This window comes from Aulonocara stuartgranti (assembly GCF_965226115.1).
Source record: "Aulonocara stuartgranti genome assembly, chromosome: 23".
Classification (NCBI taxonomy): Eukaryota; Metazoa; Chordata; class Actinopteri; order Cichliformes; family Cichlidae; genus Aulonocara; species Aulonocara stuartgranti.
Window position 1 is genome coordinate 30,578,462 of NC_138958.1, and position 11,064 is coordinate 30,589,525.

The 11,064-nt window shown below is 40.1% G+C and overlaps 1 long non-coding RNA gene across 2 annotated transcripts; it reads left to right on the forward strand.

The window, feature by feature from the left end:
• The first annotated feature begins 908 nt into the window (after window positions 1-908).
• On the forward strand, window positions 909-10,714 carry LOC309701207. 2 transcript variants are annotated; one of them, XR_014274910.1, is made up of 2 exons: window positions 909-1,339; window positions 9,072-10,714. It is a non-coding gene; the product is annotated as an uncharacterized lncRNA (long non-coding RNA). The 2 variants fall into 2 exon arrangements; XR_014274911.1 differs by lacking the exon at window positions 909-1,339 and adding an exon at window positions 8,201-8,523.
• Window positions 10,715-11,064: the final 350 nt, after the last annotated feature.

The window sequence follows — 11,064 nt, forward strand, 5'->3', positions numbered from 1 at the left end:
TTGTTTTTTGTGAAATGGGAACTTCCACCCATCTATCCATCTGAATGCAGTTAAGGCTTAAAGTTAGAGGGCATGGCCGCATAGACTGGCAGGTGAATGCTGAAGTAGGTGGCTATAGTCGAGTCAGTCGAGTCAAAGTTTATTTCTACAGCACATCTTAAACAATATCAGTTGACCACAGTGCTATACAAGTTATACAAATTATGCACCAACAGTCTCAAAAGCAACAATAAATATACAGTAAAAATCAAATAAAACAAAATAAAAGTAATTAAGATACCATGCTCAACTAGACCCAAAAATAAACAAGCATAAATAGGTTTTTAAAAGACTGAGAGATCGACAACTCTAATGTAAAAAGCTAAGTAGTTTCAAAGTTAAGGAGCCACTACTAAAAAGGCTCTATCGGCTCTGCTCTAGGAATATCCAAGAGCAGCTGGTTCATAGACCTCTGTGCTTGGGAAGGATTGTAGGATTTCAAACGTTTTAAGGGGGCACCAAACCTTTTTAAATTGGATCCTGAAGTGGGTTGGAAGCCAGTATAAGAAGGCCAATAGAGGTATGATGTGATCATAACATTTCTGCCGGCAACACCTAGCAACAGTCTAGACTAGAGGTAATAAAAGCATGAATTAAGCTCTCCAAGTCATGTGGCGGGTGGCTAAGTTTTCACCTTGGTTGAAAGAAGTTGGTCTTGACAGCGGAGCTAATATTAAAGCTCAGACGAAAATCACACCAAGGTTCTTTGCAATTTCTGCTTTGCTTTTTCTTCAGATTGAGGTAGTGATTTGAGTCACTAAATCTGGTGAAGGTTTTGGCAAATACTGCTGCTATCTCTTTGACTGAGCCTTTTTTTGCCGCTTGTCCAAATACAGCCATTGTGGCTCCAAAACAACACCATGGTGTTGGCCAAAGCAGTAATGTTGCCTCTATTGCAGAGATGGAGCGCAGAAGCCATATTGATCATGATCATTGTCTCTGACTCACATAGGTAGACATGTCCATCTTTTATGTACAGTTTTTGTCTCTACTAGAGATGGACCGATCCGATATTACGTATCGGTATCGGTCCGATACTGACCTAAATTACTGGATCGGATATCGGAGAAAAATAAAAAATGTAATCCGATCCATTAAATATCACGAAAGCACCTCACAAAACTTGCAACACGCCGTAACTCACCTCAGAACGTTAGCACGTCGGAGCAGTATGCATCACGTGATAGAGCGGCTGTGGCATGCGGGACCTGTCGGTGGTCTGGATAGCATGTGGAGCTTCGCTAGCAACCCGGCATTTCATCTCCGACAAAGTTATCCCCGAGAGAAGTAAAGCAAGTGTGTAAGTCCATCTCTGAATGTTTGTAAAGCATTCCTGCGTTAAGCTTAACAAGCGATATATGGAGCGACTGCCTCTTCTTGCTGCTACTTCAATCATGAAACTGCTTAATGATCAGCTGATCGGCTTTTCTGTCGCGAGTCCATCTCTCTGGTTTGTTTTTGGCCCACTTTGCACCAGAAAGAGGAAACCAGCGGCTAAACAACAGCAGCACGTTTAAGCTTGATCAGCTGTTGTTAGAATTTATTTATTATTACTTTCTACTCGAGGATCTTTTTCTACGTAGCTGACGCTGGTAACTGTGCAGGGGCGGATCTAGCAAAGTTTAGCCAGGGGGGCCGATAGGGCATTAACAGGGAAAAGGGGGCACAAAGACATACTTTTCTTTCTTATTCTCATTTAAAATGTCGAGCTTTTAATAAATAATTATCCGAATCTTACACCGAAAGTTTTAATTTGATGTAAAATGAATAGAAGTCAATTACTGTATATAGTGACTATTAAGTCTAATATATATACCCTAGTAAGCTATAGTACTTTTTCCTTTGGGAAGGTACCATCTGTACAGTCTGCAATTTTGTTGAAGAAAGATGTTGAATCTATTTAATATTTCTTGAAAAATAATTGATTTCTGTGCATTTTTTTTTCACACTGCATCAAATTAAGGTTGATTACGTTGATTAAGCATCATGAGGTGGAGCGTGAGGGGTGGCTCCCTATTTTTTATTTATTTATTTTTGTTGTTGCTGGGAGTTGGAACCCTATTAGTTAGGTTGCTTAATATTTACGCTAAGTACTCTTTAAAATACCAGAATAGGGAGGATGGTGTAGGTTTAAGTTTATTAGATTGATCAGTATTGCTGAACTATAAATTTTTTTTTTTTGCATATAGGTATAACAGAATAGCTTTAGTGTAGTTGTTGTTTTAAACTTGAGTATGAACTTATACAAAATGCAGCAAGATATTTTTTAAAAAACAGTTTTATTGATTAAAACACACTATATCGGATTCATATCGGTATCGGCAGATATCCAAATTTATGATATCGGTATCGGTATCGGACATAAAAAAGTGGTATCGTGCCATCTCTAGTCTCTACAGAGAAATTTCACCCTGTCCTCTGGAAAGATTGGATAAATCTTTTAACAAACATGAACTACCTCAAACTTTTGCACAGTACAGCATATACGCAATGATATAAAAAAAGGAAACAGAATGAAACTGGTACGGCTTAACAAGATACACAAATTCAATTGAAATCTGTAAGGAAATAATATATAGCTGCTATGTCTTATAATAATAGATTTATTATAAAGTTACAGAAAAGGTTAATCTTCAAAGTGCTGCGCTTCATACATACAAACAAATCACCCACATGGACTGAAACTTGTTACAGAAACATGACAGCATGTATAATTATATCAGCATAATTAAAAATATGATTATATTAAATATACACTTTGGGGAAGTCTTTAGCTATCACTAATACTTTTAAAAGAAAACTTGGTACATCACGCTAGCTGTTTCCCTCTCCCTCAAACTTTTTTGATGACTGTTATGGCGATAACAGTTTTTCTGTGTTCTGCTGTGGTAAAATGTGGGTTTTCCTTAATTTGCAAACCACTGCCACTGTCTTTATTTACATTTATCACAGCATACAAACTTTTTTAGAATTGGGGTTGTGGCTAAATTGTAGCCTGTTGCTCAAATCACAGAAAAACAAAGTTTACCAAATGTTTGATAGTCATTTGCAGATATCTTGCAGGACCAAGGAACAAGACAGGATTGCAACTGTTATACACAGTTTTATTGATCAGTGCAGATGTGATTTTGTGTCTTTGAGTCCTTAGTCTTTTTACTAATTAGGAACCTAAACAGAATATCTATTACCAAGTTGAAAAAACAAGGGAAAGGAAGAGCCAGAGTGGCAGCATCCAGGTGGTTAAGGATGGCCTCTAGTGAAAGTAATCACCAAGAGTCCTTTGAAGCAGGAGTGGTTCAGGGGCAGGGTCAGACAAGCCAAAGACTAGAAGATGTAGCTACGTGAAAAAGCCTGTAACTAGACTTCCTGTGTAGCACACGGGCTGATTGTGTTTGTGACACCATATTGCTGTTTCACAACTTCTTTCACTGTATGTTGTAGACAGCGGGAACAAATGACTGATAGGATTGCATAGTTGGAGGACTAACTCTCAGCATTTTCTAAAATAATCATCCATTCTCTAAAATAAAGCTCTTTTACAGTAAAAGTAAAATTTTATTAACTTTTTCCCCAGAAGTGAGCATTTTATGTTTGGAACAAAAACCTCTCATAAGCCCTTTCCTGTATTTCCTCACCTCGGTGCTCACGGCGAATAAGCTCTATTCTTGTCTGTCTCAGGAAGCCTCTCCACGTAGAAAGCGCGGAGCGGTCTCTTGGCAACTGGCACATTATTCTATTCTATTAGAGGCTGCAGAATTAATAATTATGGCGTTTAATCTGAAGCATGGCCAGTGTCCAGCCTGGCTCCCTCCACGCTGGCTGCGCTGCAAAGCCTTTACGTCTTCTCAGCGGGGTCAGCTCGTGTCTCCGGTGCAGCTCCCTTTATGGAATATCAGCAGCTGGAGGGGGAAAAAGAAAACAATGAGGAAAGAGCAGGTTCTTGCTGAGAATCCAAATAAAACAATTTGCACATAACCAGGGACCTTGACTGAAATCCTCGTGAGCTGGGAGCTAATTAAAATTGGGACCTTGCACAAAAGGGATCATAAACAATGTTTATCCCCTTTTGCTCTACCTGGCGTTCCTTCTTCTTTCTCTATCTCGCCTCTTTGTCTTTGTCTGCATTCACACCAGTTTATACTGTATGACTCTCGGGGGAGTCCAGCACAGAAAAAGAGAAAGATTTACTGATTTTTACTCTGACAAATTGGCTTAGTGGCTTACAGCAGCAACAACTGCACTCTTTGTGCTGTTGCCGCAGGGCTTTCAATCAGATGTAAATGCTCAGCACATTGACATGTCATAATTAGTGTCACAAGTTGGAGCTTCAGTATTTCGGGTTGTCTGCATGGCGCTTTGACTTACCGGATATGCATAAATTGCTGTGTTTACCACACTCTGGACCCCCACCCCAACTACCCACCCCTCCCCAAAAAATGCTGTGACACATTAAAACTTGTAAGGACTTTATTTTTGGAGTTGAGGGGGACTTCTGAAGTTATTTCCGCTATGGGTTTTCAAACACTTTGAAGAAAATTAATCACTACAGTAGCAGCAGAAGCATAAAAATGGGTCGGCTGATACAACATCGACCAACGGCTTTGGGAGAAATATTAGAGCTTTTTTTTTCTCCTTCTGCATAATTCAGGCCGAGACTGGTTGCACTTTGCCAAAAGAGTCTGACGTTTGATGAATGCCTCGATCGAGCCAGTCGATCAAGCTGAATCCAGGTACATGGGAGAGGTGCTGAGGCTTTGCTTTAGGAAATCCTTAAGATGAATAAACGACATAATAGACATGGCATGGGCAGACATTAATATTCATTAGTGTTGTTTAGATAATGTGTACCCTGCTAGGTCACAGGTGATGTTGAAATGTGTTTACCTTTAAGATATGGAGCTGTCAGCCAGAGCGGCAGTGGGTGAGCAGGAAGCAGTTCGCCGGGTTGCTGAAGGACATTTGCAGAGGATAAACAGCTTTTGATGGATACAGAGTTGCTGTCGGCTGGGATAGAACCTGTGACCTTTCTGATAAAGGAAGGTCTCTATGCCTACTAGGCCACCCAACTGCTTTATTACTTTTTCACACAACCAAGGTCAAAAACACGAGTGTTACATTTTCAGTCTGTGTGCATGTAAAAAACAGGTAATTTTCTTTCTTTTTTTTAATAAACTTAACTTCTGCTTATTTTTTTCTCCAAACTCTACTAGAAACTATAATTTCCCCCCACTACGGAAAATGAATAAGTCCAGGTACCTCTCCTCACTATAATTAAGTGCTTGTTTCATGTGCTTGCATCTTTTTTTTGTTGTTTGGAGTGCACCACCAGTTCCTCATTGGCACACCCAGTGCTCAGCTACTTCTGAAAAGGGTAAAAAATAAAGAGAAGCCTTTGCAGAAACATTGTGGAACTAGATATGGATTTACTTTTCATGTTTGGATTTTCAGGCTGGGGAAAAAAATACAATTCCCTCATTCGTTCCAGGGAAATCGGTACGCCAACACAGCAGGAGTCTCAGCACGGCGAGGGTCTGGCAAAACAGGTCCACTGAAAAAACAAAAAAAAGTTGGGCCAAACCGAGCAAAGTTATTGGCGTCTGATAAGGTTTTTAAACTCACCACTTGTTACTTTCTGGACTGTCTCACAGCACACCCTCTGTTTTGTCAGATGAAAACATATTGGCTACTACACTTCACTGTTCTTTCTTCAAGCTTGAGCAGTTTTAAATAAAACCAATCCTCGTCGCTCTACTCTCTCTTCTAATTTCAGGAAAAATGCCATAATAATTACAACATGATTTTATATTCAGTCTAACTTTATTCAAGTCTCATTTAAATGTGGACAATAGTAGATCAACTTGAATAAGCTAACACTGGGGTTACAGTTTAAAAATATTGACTGCCACTGGTTACCCTCAGCTTCCTTGCTGCTGCACTGGTGAAAATCCTACGTTGCGTAATTCTTGGGTGTCCACGCCGTGCACCCTCTTGGCAAAGTGATGACAAAAAAGGCAAACAAGTTGAAACTGTAACAGGACAGCAATTAGTCTCTTACTTGACACTTTTCTCACTGTAATCCCTGGCTTTTGCTGCCAAGAGAGAAGCACAGCATACATGACCCCAGTCGCTCTCCCCAACTTGCCCCATATAGATTTTTGTTTAGGAGATCTTGCCATCACATTTAAACACAGTACCCTTTGGAATATTTTAACCTGTGAAGAAATGTTCTGAAGAGGCCACAATCTGTAATCACCTGGCTGAGAAATTTGGGATTATACTTTCCATGTCCATGAGGATCTGCTAGGGCAGGGGTCAGCAACCTTTAAGACCCAAAGAGCCATTTGGACCCGGTTTCCACACAAAAGAAAACACTGGGAGCCACAAATACTTTTTGACACCTAAAATGAAGATAGCACTGTATATATTGTTTTTTACCTTTATACTTTGTGTGAACAACTAAGGTGTGTTGCTTATGAAATCCATGAAGTGCTATAGAGAAAATCACATTTTATTTGTGTAATTAACACATTTTGAACTCTTAAAGAAATATAACAAAAGGAAAGCTGAACTAAAATGATCCATGTAGCAAGCAAAAACTGTTGTGAGCCGCCACCCTCATATCACGTTTGGGCTTTTGGAGCCTTGACCTGACTTTTAAAAAAATAATTGGAAAAAAAGCACTATGCTGCTGAAATATGAAAAATAGATATTTGCAAATTTCTGCCTAAATATGTATTTTACCAGGTTAATGTGTGTGGCGGGGCGTGGTCTGCAGCCGCTGCAGGGGAGGCGGACACACCTGAGCGGCACCCGCAATCACGCCTCGCCGCCTTAACGTCTGTGCTATCTATGCTGTTGTGTTGTTGTCAGTGTTGGTCAAGTTACTTGAAAAAAGTAATCAGTAACTAATTACTGATTACTTCCCCAAAAAGTAATCCTGTTACTTTACTGATTACTTATTTTCAAAAGTAATTAATTACTTAGTTACTTAGTTACTTTTTAAAAACACGATTTACAACCTGAATAGGTGATAAAGCGATAGATCTTTCAGCCCAATTCTACTTTTTCTACATAATCCATCATACAAAATGTAATCAAATGGAAAAGTCCCTTTTTAAAACTTGTTTTATTAGTTTTAATCTTTTAACTTTATGCATCAAGCAAAAATTTAATTATATGCAACATTCTCTGACTGGAAGAAATTTGTTTAATATTTAAACCTATTTTCTGCACATTCCAGCACATAAAATATTTTTTTTGTGTGTGTGTTTACACTCACTCTTTCAAATAGATGTAAGTAAAGCACAGCAGAAACTAAATAAAGTCAAACACTCAGCGGTCCTTTTGCTCTATTTTCACCTGTAAAGCAGGAGTGGGGTAGGCGGAGGTTTACCCTGGTGCAGGTGTGCCGCAGCGGTCAGTTGAAGAATCCGCGAGTTTCTCTGTGAATTTCCCATTATGTCGTAGCGCACTCGGTGTTTGGAAGTTTGGGGGGGGGGGGGTTTCGGTGTAAAAAGAAGTTTTCTTCCCATGCACAACGGACACTAATGTTTTTGTCACTTTTTATGGAATCAAACTTAAAGTAAGGTCAGTACTTCCACGCTTTAAACGCTGCATGCTCATACTCTCTCTGCACTCGATATATTATCCATTGTTGCTCTGCACACAGCTGTTTTCACCAATGACTGTAGAAAAAAGATGGACGACGCGACACCGCCTCCTACCATTGTGCAAAAATGAAGCCAAACTATCCCACTTGTGGAGGCTGCCATCTTGCAAATTTCGAGCCAGAGTCTGCGCAGTAGTGACTTGAGGTGGAGTGACTGTGTAACACTCCCGCCCACACACCCGCTGGACTCAGTGTTGCCAACTTAGCGACTTTGTCGCTATATTTAGCGAGTTTTCAGACCCCTTAGCGACTTTTTTTTTTAAAAAGACGTGAAAGCGCGTATCGCTTTTACTCTCAACAAGCAGCGGGTGCTGCAATGCAGTCAGTTCTTCTTTTACTCTTTTACTCTTATGCTGTTTTGTGAATCACAAGGTTTAAAACTACTTATAAGCACACACACACACAAAGTAACTCCACCAGAGTGCCTATTTCGGGTCACTTTTGCCGGTCCAAGCCCGGGTAAAGGAGCAGGGTTGGAATTGTGACTAAAAGAAATTTAATTTGTAGTTCTAAATAAATTCTAAATGCATTTAGGACGTTTTTTTACTCACTTTATGTCTCTTCCACGATGTTATTTCTCTCTCCAACAACATAGGTCACAATTACATTAGCATGACCAATTATGCAAATTAGGCGATGACGTCATTTAGCGACTTCTAGCAACTTTTAGGACAGCCAATAGCGATTTTCCTTACTGAGGAGTTGGCAACACTGGCTGGACGTGACCGCAAACACGCCCCCCTACACTTTTTACGTAGCACCTGTGGTTCGAGTTTTTTGCCGGTTTACCGCGACTGACGACTCGTTTAATTAAGGTAAATACAACCATGTCACTGTTATAAAAAAAGACACACAGCTTATCATCTTATAGTTCTAAAATCACTCTGTTGTTAATTCGTTAGTTAGATTAGCCGCTAGCATACGCACTGTGTTGGAGGCTTGTTGCTAACTAGTTAGCGATGCTGCACACCTGCTACTCTTAATAGTCTTTAACACTTATGTTTTTTTATCCATTTTTAGACAGCGATGAGATCAGCTGCACACTCCACAGAGGCCCAGAGTTACTGTTAATATCAAAAATATAATGCTGTCCTTTGAGATTTTAACATAAGACTGTGAGTGTAATGGATCTAAAACTGTTTAAATCTCTAGTCTACAGCCTGGTAACATGGAAACTTTAAAAACAGCAGCAGAACGTTTCAGTAGTGTAGTCTAATGTGTTCTTTTCATTTAATAATAATCCATATTATGTATAACAGCTACATTCACCCTGGAGAGAAACTAGTGAGGGAGACCATCAGAACCAAGCTGGGTTTCTGGGTCCAGAGGGTTGGAGAAACTTCTTCCTTTTCTTTCATCACAGCTGTCCTGTGCCAGAAGTTCTGCTGACCCACTGAAAGAGGCTTCATTTAAGAAACACCAGGAACACTGAAGCTCATCGCATTGATCAAGCAGGACTCATGATCTTCGCCAGCAGCTCCCTCACAGGGAAATCTTCAGAGCTCCTCTGTAGGCCCGCCCCAGGAGATGGATAAACCCAGCATTTCATGAACACTGTGATGAGACCTTTGGTTTGTGTAATGTTATAAATACTTGGATACTCCCCAGAGGCTCCGGACTTTTACATAAAGATATTATATTCAGTCCTGTAGAAAGTTATATATTTAAAAATATGTGATCCTCTCTGGTTACTGTCACAGGGTGGAAAGGGACAAGTTATCTAAGTTTTTTTACTATGCATGTTTTGCTGCGTTTTACCTTTTTAATATTTTAATATTGTACATTGGGTTATTTTTATGAGTTTTACTGCATGTTTTAATGGTATTTATTTGGTGACTTGTCCTGGAAAGACTCCGCCCCTACCTGATAATAAACTGATCACACCTGCGAGAGATCCCAGAGAGGCCAATAAGAGGGCCTGGCAGACCAAAGGAAGGAGTTCGACCGAGAGGCTTGAGAGACGGCCAGGAGTAAGTGGTGCCAGGCGGCGGCGCCTGCAAGCCGAAGGGGCTGGTGGAGCTGGGCGTTAGGAGACATGACCAGCGACTGGGGACGCGCCACCACCAGCGACTAGGGACGCGCAGCGGGCAGTCAGACGGCAATAACGACAAGAGCCAGCTTGTGCACTGCGGGAGAGCAGAAGCAGTGAGACAGCTGGTGCCGATTGCAGTTTTAAAGAAGCGGCGGGCGGAGTTGAGAGCTCTGCCCACCCGGGGTAAGTCTTTGACTTATCCCTTTTTTTATAAAGTAAAACTGTCGAAAAGAATAGTGACTGCCGCTCCCTCCCTTCCTTCAGTGCACCGGGACGTGGAATGCGGGGAGGAAGGCGAGGACTCCGCTGGGTTTCCCTCTTTTACTACTACGCTGGATTTCTTAGTTTTTTGTGACTTTTATGCCGTGGTGGATCCCACTGGACTTTTAATGTTGTGTTTTATTGATTTTTATTGTGTTATCCCTTGGCCAAGGTTGTTTTAATTCATTTTACATTTTTAACTATTTAAATATAATAAATTATATTTTTAATCTTACAGTTTAAATTGTGTGCTTTCCCTTGGCGGCTCCACTGCTCTGCCCGTTTTGAGGAAGGTTTCCTTCCTTTTAAAAACACAAAACATCTTGGAAATAAAATCAGCCTTTCCGCTCCGTTACATTACTCTGGTATGAATAACTCTGCATCACTTTATGGTAAATAACACACTATGTGTAAAAAAAACTGTGAAAAAATTCCAGATGACAAGTTTGTAGTTCAACATACAAGTGACGACCTTTGACCTTCATCAGGTTTTATTTAATTGTGTTAGAGAAAATCTCATATGCTCTTCATGCAGCTGAGTACATCAAGTGTTTAAAACAGAAGCTGTGCAGGTCTGAGATACAAACTGAGGTCCTGTTAATGCTGATATATAGTGACACAGTTACATGAGTGATTAATCCTTTTGTTTTTTTGTCTTTAACTTTATCAATAAAACAGCTGCAGCTTTCACTACAGCACGTGTGGTACTTTAACCTTTGCACTGTTTTCATCAGTTCATTTTACAGTTAACATGTGAACATGTTGGATGATCTGTCTGCTGTCACTCAATGGAGCTGAGGTCTGAATCTGAGGGCAGCTCCTGTAATCACAAAGACAACAGAACCATCAAACTCAGATATAAATTTTATCCCTCAATATTGAAATAAAGCTGATTCTTCTGTCCTCACACACTCAGGATCTGAAGTTCTTCTCTTACATTTTTTTCAGTATTACAGTACACTACAGTACTTTAAACCATAGTTCCGGATTAATGAGGAGTTACTGAAGTACAAGCTTTTAAAAAAATGTTACTGTCTTTACAGATGTGGCAAGAGACTGAAAA